Below are 7,974 nucleotides of genomic sequence, written 5' to 3'. Positions count from 1 at the left end.
CAGACCTTCCTAACTATGCCAGGAGGCAACAGAGGAGATTAACTAGGGCGGCCAGCATCAGAGCAGGAGTTAGGGTTCAGCCACAGTGATGTCTGACACTCTAGAGTGACACAAGATCTCTTTTCTAAAGAGCTATTATTTTGAGTGAGTATTGAATGCCAGGCCTGCCCCAGGCTTAGGGGATGGGGAAGGGCTCTGTGGAAGAGGAGTCAGGAAGAGGTGACTCACTCCCCACCCCCACTCCCATCCCCACCCCCACTCCCATCCCCACCCCCATCATGACACACCGAGGTAGGCGGGTTTGGTTGCCAAGAACAACAGGAGACTTTGGGGGACTTTGGAATCAGAAATGTGGAAACAATTCACTTTCTTTGCTGCCCTCAATTTGGTCTTTTCAAAACGCGGCTCATGTTCTCTGAGCCCTAATGTTCTGATTTCAACACCGTATGAAGTTCACTTCAAAGTCAGCTGAAGAGCTGCAGCAACAGAAATAGACCTAGGAGTATAAACACTATGTTATCCAGCAAAAAAACAAAGATGACAGATTACGTATTTTAAAATAAGCTCACTCCCTGTGGTTTTTAATTCTCAATTATAACCTTGAACTTTATGAGTATTGATTTCCTAGGATAAGAAAACCTATAAGTGCTTTCCTAACTATCTTTCTATTCATTTTAAATAAGGTCATTAAAACCTCTCTCCTTCTCCTTATCCCTCATCTCCCTCTATATATATCCTTTTCACTTCCCATATCTTTCTCTGTCTCTCTCCATATATAGAGAGATAGATAGATAAAGATAGATAGATAGAGATAGAGATAAATATCTCAGTTTAAATATCCTTTTGCTCTCATCAAAGGGACTTTTCTTTGTCCAACTAAATAACTAAATTTTGGATACACAAAAAATTAAGCACAATGTGTTCTGAGTATTTAAAAAAAAAGATAGCTTGCTTTCCCTAAAGTGAACAAAAAGTTTGTGAAGTACTTCAAACACTGAAGCTGAGTTTTCCTGACACCATAAGACAGGGACAGGGACAGGAACATAGTGTTTCTTATTTGCTTAAGGTCATATTGTAACTGAGTCCAAGGCTAGAGGTTCAACTCAGGGTGTTTTTGAGCAAGCAATGCATTAGATCAGGCCACCCAACTCAGAAATCAACAGAGGTAAAAGGAAGGAAAGGAATTTAAGCAACGGGGAAACACTGGGAAGAGAGACAAAATCAAGCATCTGAGCAGATCTTCAGGACCCTGTCCTGAGCCTTGGCTTTCAACAGGGGAAGAAGTAGGCAGAACATCCTGGATGCACAGAAGTACAAAGCAGCTCTCAGACTCTGGCCAGGTTGGTCATCACTCAGTCCACATCCAAGGTGACTCTGGAGAAATCCCTATGGCCTCAAGGAACAGTGGGAATCCCGTGAGCTGACTGCTTATGCCTTAATATCTGTCTCCATTTCTGTGCTGGGGTAATCGCTTCCATGTAATGGGCCAGTCTCTTCCTGAGGTGATCTGCTGAGACCAATTGCTGGAATCTAAGGTGACTGCAGTTTTATAAAAAAAAAAAAAAAAAAAAAAAAAAACAGCGGGAGACTTTCAGAAGATCTGGAACACAGCATGGTAAAAGCTGTCAGTAAAATACTTCCCTGACTTTACCTCTGTGCCGTCTGCTGTAAAGGGAGACGAGATAAATTAGGCTTGCCTTGAACAGTAAGTATGCCTACATACAGAGTTCAGCAGGAATCTGAGCCATATTAGGACAAAGCAGCCAGGCTAGATGAGGGGAGAAATGCCAACCATAGGCACTTTTGGCTCAGGATTTTTTTTTTTGTCAGTTTGGTTAATTTGGTTCATTTTTCGTTTTAATAATAAAATGTATACTTCGGTAATTTTGTGAATGTATGTAATGTATTCTGATTGTTCTCACTGCTGCCCTATCTTACCCCCTTCCACATGTCAGTATGCCCTGTTTTGGTTTTGGAGACAAGCTTTCACTGTGTTCAGGCTGGTGTTGACTCCTAGTGTCCATCTTTACGTCAGTCTCCCAGGTGCTGGGATTACTGGTGGTCGCCACCATGACCAAGAGGTCTAGTGCTTTCAAGCAAAAGAAATTCCTAAACTGAAGTCATATATTTATAATTTGTCTTCAGCTATCCTTTCCTGCAGGACTGTATTTCCCCACTCTGCAGACAAGGAAATTGACATTTGGAATCCTGTGTTCTAACAACAGCAGCGGATTTGAAACTAGCTCTAACTAGTTTCTCAAAAGCTCTTCTAAGTTTCCTTTTACGTGGGTGGGATTCTAGCAGATACTCATGACTTTCCACAATGCATAGAGAGGATCTCACCATCTTTCCTCAGAGAGCAGGCAGTCATCGTAAAGAAGGATGAAGACAAGAGCAATGCTTCATCCTTAATTTGCCCTTGCATTTCCCCGTGGACCACATTCCATCCCTTCCCAGACTTTACTTGACATATAAATGAGACTACCACCATTCCTGCCCTGGACACTCTGCTGAGACCAGGCTGTGCCTGCTCAGAGTCACTCCACACCCTTTAAAACAGCAGGCCTTTGGGTTGTGCCTTTCCCTAAGGGACTCCATTTTATAAGCAACATTTGAATCATTGTAAGTACAAATACAGAGGCAGGATGACTCCGTGTCTTTTTGTGGATCTAAACATTACCCCTTGTTCAGCAACATGCATTAGGCATAGACCAATAAATAAATTATTCGTAAAACTGCAAAAGTATACCGCCCTATCAACTTGCGGTGATTGGGACCATATAAACACAGGAGCACATTAAAATCCTATCAGGACAAGCAGGCCCAAGAGCTTGTCAGCTAACAACACCAAGGGAAATGTGAAACCCACCTCACTTGGAACCCGTCAGGAAGAGGACACCTAACAGACACGGTGACGGAGAGAGACTGATGATGTGTTGCCTGACCATCTGGTGTGGTGCGTGTCAAGGGACTCATCGGCAGAAAATTTAGGACTGTCTCGGCCCGACTCAAGCTTGCTTCAGCTCTGCTCCATCTGCACTGCTGATGCTGGCTACTCAAATTACTGTGAGCAACCCATTCATCTGTCTGGACCTGGTCCTGCCCTTCAACTTTATGACCTCCACAGTCTCCTGCCTGGTTTTTGTTTCAGCAGCTCAGCCCAGGGATGCTGAAGCTCAAGTCTGTGGCCCTTGGCATCTCGAGTGACTCTCTAGTAGGGTTTGTTATCTAACCCCAGATGAGTCTTTTGGCATTTCTATCAGTCCTTCTGAACACCACAGATGTGTCTGTCTGCATGTCTGACACAGTGAGCTCATAACATCCTCTCAGCCCCAGGTTCCTGGTTCAGTCACTTCTCTCTCGACATTTTCTTTCTCTCTTCTCTGGTTAATGAGCACCTACACATCCTAAAAGTCCATTTTTTATGCTACCTCCATTTCATGAAAACTATTTGTGTACCTACATCCGATAAAAGATTTCCTACTTCAGATTCTCATGTTCTTTGTAGGCTGCCAGGGTAGAGGGCAGGGTGCCGAGCAGGCGTGTTTCAGACATGTTTCCTGTCCTTGTTCTTCTGATGCTTGCTAATGAGAGCCTGGAAACCACCCTCTACGAGGCTCAGGTTCTTCAATTACAGGGTAGAGAATAGCGTATCTACTAATACCTGCCTTGCAGAACTGCTAAAAGGGACTGTGTAATTCCTTGGCCATTGTTGACACACAGCAATGATGTATTCTTTCTAACCCTTGAAATGCTGAACACTTTTATGGATCCATGACCGTTTTAGTCTCTGGTAATGTTCTGGCATGAGCCTCCTGGTCTATTTTAAATAGGTCTAAAGCTAGAGTCTAGCTCCATAAAGAAAACAGCATCCAGGCTCATAGGTGGGGTCAAGGTTTTCTTGCTCTCTGTCTGGAGGAGCAAAACAGAGTGAAGAAAAGCCATGGCTGGTTAGTTCAACAGTATCTCACACTGCCTCCTTCTGTACCAAAGAGACCACAGTCCAGGCCTCTGCAGTGTGCTGCATCACCAGTAATGGTGCCTCACTTCTCCAGAGCTGCGGACACATTTCTGACTCTGTTGACTTTTGTCTGTTTGGGAGCGTCTCTCTGGAAGAGCAAGACAGTTCACCTGCTTTTGCTCAGGTGTTCCTAGGTTCCCTCCATTCTAAGCCTCTGGAAATCCACTGTTGCTTCATATACCATAACTCCCTTTTGAAAGAAATTTATTCTTTTAAGATCATGCCAGATAAACTCATTTATAGAGGAGCATGGAGTGGTAGAGTCGTATTTTGCAACCAGGAACCTATGTAAGCAAACGGAAAGCCCGTTCCAGCAGTTTCTCTCTGCATCCTTTGATTCTAGATTTCTCAGACTGAAGTATGACTGGCATTCCCCTAGCACCTACAACACAGTCATAAAAATCTCATCAGAGTCCTGGCTTGGACTGGGGGTATAGCAAGGTGAAGAAACGTCCAAGCAGATGTCTAGATCTCATACAGACAATTCTCTGTAGTGTGCAGCTTTGCCCCGTTACTCAAAGCTAGGCTACATGGGCACATCAACAGAGGCATTTTCTTGTCTTTTAGCAAATCACACATTGCACAGGTAGTCTAGCTGTCTTCTGAGGCATTGCGTTGGGAAGATGATTTTTCCTTAGACAATGCTATATTGTTCCTTGTTGTTGGGATTTATTTTTAAAACCTACTAACTGAGCCGGGCAGTGGTGGCACTCACCTTTAAAACCAGCACTTGGGAGACAGAGGCAGGTGAACATCTGTGAGTTGGGGGCCAGTCTGATCTACAGAGTGAGTTTCAGGACAGGCTCCAAAGATACACGGAATCCCTGTCTTAAAACCCTCCACCTCCACAAAAACAAAACAAAACCCTACTAACTGATAATGCACCCCACGAGCATCTAAACTATGAATATAAAAGTCATCAAGGACCAAGGTATCTTTTCCTTGCCTTTCCTCTTCTGGGGTCAAATTCTAACCTCACTCTTTTTCTCTCCTCTCCACTTCCAGTTGATTTTGTTAGCTTTTCTCTCCCATGCCTCTTCATTTTTCTACGCACACACGACAAATGTGACTACTGATAGCAGAAAGAGACTGATTAAATCCCAGTTATACACAGAGATCTGCGTTGCTCTCAATTTTTGTCCCAGACGGGTCTTCCTGCCATGGGTTAATGCAGACTTCCTAACTGGTCAAAACACTGTGTATCACCGTGAGCCCTGGGCTGCCGATGAATCATCTATATCAAGTTTGGTCATCTAAGGCTGAGAGGACAGCACAGAAGAGGAGGCAGAAAGAATGTAAGAGCTAGCAAACAGAGAAAGAGCAGAGCTATGAAATTCCGACTTCTGATTATAGCTTGGCTGTTATGCACATTAGCTCAATAGCAGCTTTTGTTACCTTCTTGAGACCTACACAAGCCAGTCAGAATTCCAGCTTGGGCAGGGGAGGGGCCCCTGAGGCCCCCTCCTATGGGGAAGGGGCTCTGGGCAGTTGATGTATGAAGAGGGAGGGTCACTCCCCTGTGAGGACGTGGCTCCTGGTAAGTTGCCCACACCCACAGTGGGTGGTCCCACTACATGTGGGGACAGCACCAACTATACTCATGGGGGGTGTTCCCACGTTCCCACGGCATGTTGGGACACCTTCAGTTATACTCATGGGGAAATTATCAACTTCAACACTGCCATTTTTTTTTGTCCTTGGTTTAGAGCTCCTAACTTCCCGGTACCTAATCGTAAGCAGTTGCTTTAGATCACTTCCTTTTGTCTGTTCATTTTGTTTTGAGATAGAGTCTTGCTAGGCAGTCCAGACTGACTTTGAATTTGCCATCGTTTTATTCCGAGCCTATGAGTGCTGGATTACAGACATACACCCTGTGTCTTTAATCTCAGATAGACGTTTAAGTCACAGAAATCACAAAAGTCGTTCCTCCATCTCAGTGAGGATTACCTAGGCTGAGGTGGTCTTTTACCTACCTGAGATTATTCTTCGTAGTCCCAATTCTATGACAGTATCTTGCATGATTGAGGCAGCAGAATCCCACCTGAGAAGCCTCGTCAGCAGCACACCCACCTCCCCAGAAGCCCTGCGGTTTACAGATGGCTGCTGTCATGTGGGCGTCATTAGCTTCTCACACAGCCTTCAAAAAGTAAGGTTGGAATCGAGTCCTGTGGCATTCAGAGAGCAGAAAAACAACCATCGTTTCCTAAATTGCTCCAACCATTAGCCCAACAACATAAGCCTGAGCTACAGAAATGTCAGCCAGGGCTCTTGTCTTCCTACTGGAGTGAAGAAATGATAAGGAATTCAACATAAAATAATATAAAACCATTATCCTCCGTGGGCCATTAGGACTAAATGTCTGACTGACACTCTCTTGGTTTCACCAGCAAAACAAGAACAAGTGAAATAACGGGAAGATTCCACCCCGATGCAACGTGAGGTCTTGAGAGAATGACAGGGGTAAATACAGTGTGCTTCTTAGGACAAAATCATTTCAGACCCAGAAGAAATGACTGCTTATCGAAGCAGTGGAAAGCCACCTGCACAGAACTTGCACAGAGAAGCCGGCCCACAGCCACGATCCCCATACATGTCCTTCTGAGGCTTGGGGAACACAAACAAGGACGGCTCGTTCGTTTATAGGTTTACATAAACAAGGCTGACAGAGAAAAAGATGAGCTGCTGATATTTTTCCACTTCGTCTTGTGAACACGTCACTCTGGAAATTATCACCCAGGCTCAGGTCTTTGGGATTGCCATAACAAGATTGTTTTACAAGGAATGCAGCTCAGCTGGTACGGGGTGAGATTCTTTAGCCACCACAAAGGCACCCTGCACTAGGAAAGGAATTCTTTACCCAGAGCCTGACACACTCCCAAATATGTAGCGGCAGCAGCAACTTCCACCCCCACCAGCCAACGTATAGGGAGGGAGTTTAGATGTAGTTAGACTACAATACAGCCTTCTCACAGTGAACACCAGTACAATGACTATCGGAAATCACACTGGATCATACTCTATCCCCATTCAGATATGGTGGTTCTGCCAAAACTTAGTTTGGCTTAGTCACATTTGATAAAATATTCACTTCCTACTTTCCCCATCCATGAACTGTTTCTCCTGAGACACAACACTACCATTTCCCTGTTCTGAGACTTATGGCTGAAGGTGCAGTGTTTCAAGAATTCCATGTTTTGTACGACAATCTAATCACCATGTTCCCTGTCGAGGGTGGGGAAGAGTCGGTCATAAGTGATCATCTTAATTCCACAACCCCAGCTATCCAGTGGCTTGTCCTTTCTTTGCTTGATATGACTTCGCTTGTCTTTTCGCTCAAGGACAGAAGTTCTTTAAAAAGTCTTTGTGATTTTTCCTGTATCATTTGATAATCAACACCATTAGACAAAAGTTGGATCCCCAAAGCAGCCCTTCGCTCTGAGGTTTTCCCCATCGCTATGTGGATCTTAGAGAATCCATTATTTCACAGAAACACTGTGGGTGGGGGCTTTCAATGTCCTTACAGAAACCTGGCTGTTTGAAATGGTTTATGAAACACTCGTTTTAACTCTTCTGAGACATTAACAAAAGATCCTCAAGCGTCAACCCGGGTCTTATCTTTTCAGAGCTACTTGTTTCTTTTAATAACTTTAATGAGAATATATGACTCAGTTTCATTTTAAAGGGGGCTTCTAGTCTTATTTAAAGTGTCTTGTCAGTTTGTTTCTTGCTCTTTATATTTCACTGAGAAAAAACAAAAAGGAAAACTGGTCCATTTCTCCTCTTTCTAAAAAATTACTTTGAGATTATAATTACACTGTTTTCCTCTTTGTTTCTTCCCTTTCAACCTGGCCATATAGCACCCCATGCTCTCTTTCAAATCAATGATCTCACTTTCATTAAACGTTGTTACATGCATGTATGCATATATATGCAAGTATATCTAAATACAACCC

This window comes from Myodes glareolus, chromosome 21, assembly GCF_982192425.1.
Source record: "Myodes glareolus chromosome 21, mMyoGla1.1, whole genome shotgun sequence".
NCBI classification, from domain to species: Eukaryota; Metazoa; Chordata; class Mammalia; order Rodentia; family Cricetidae; genus Myodes; species Myodes glareolus.
Note: the sequence above shows the minus strand (reverse complement) of the source record.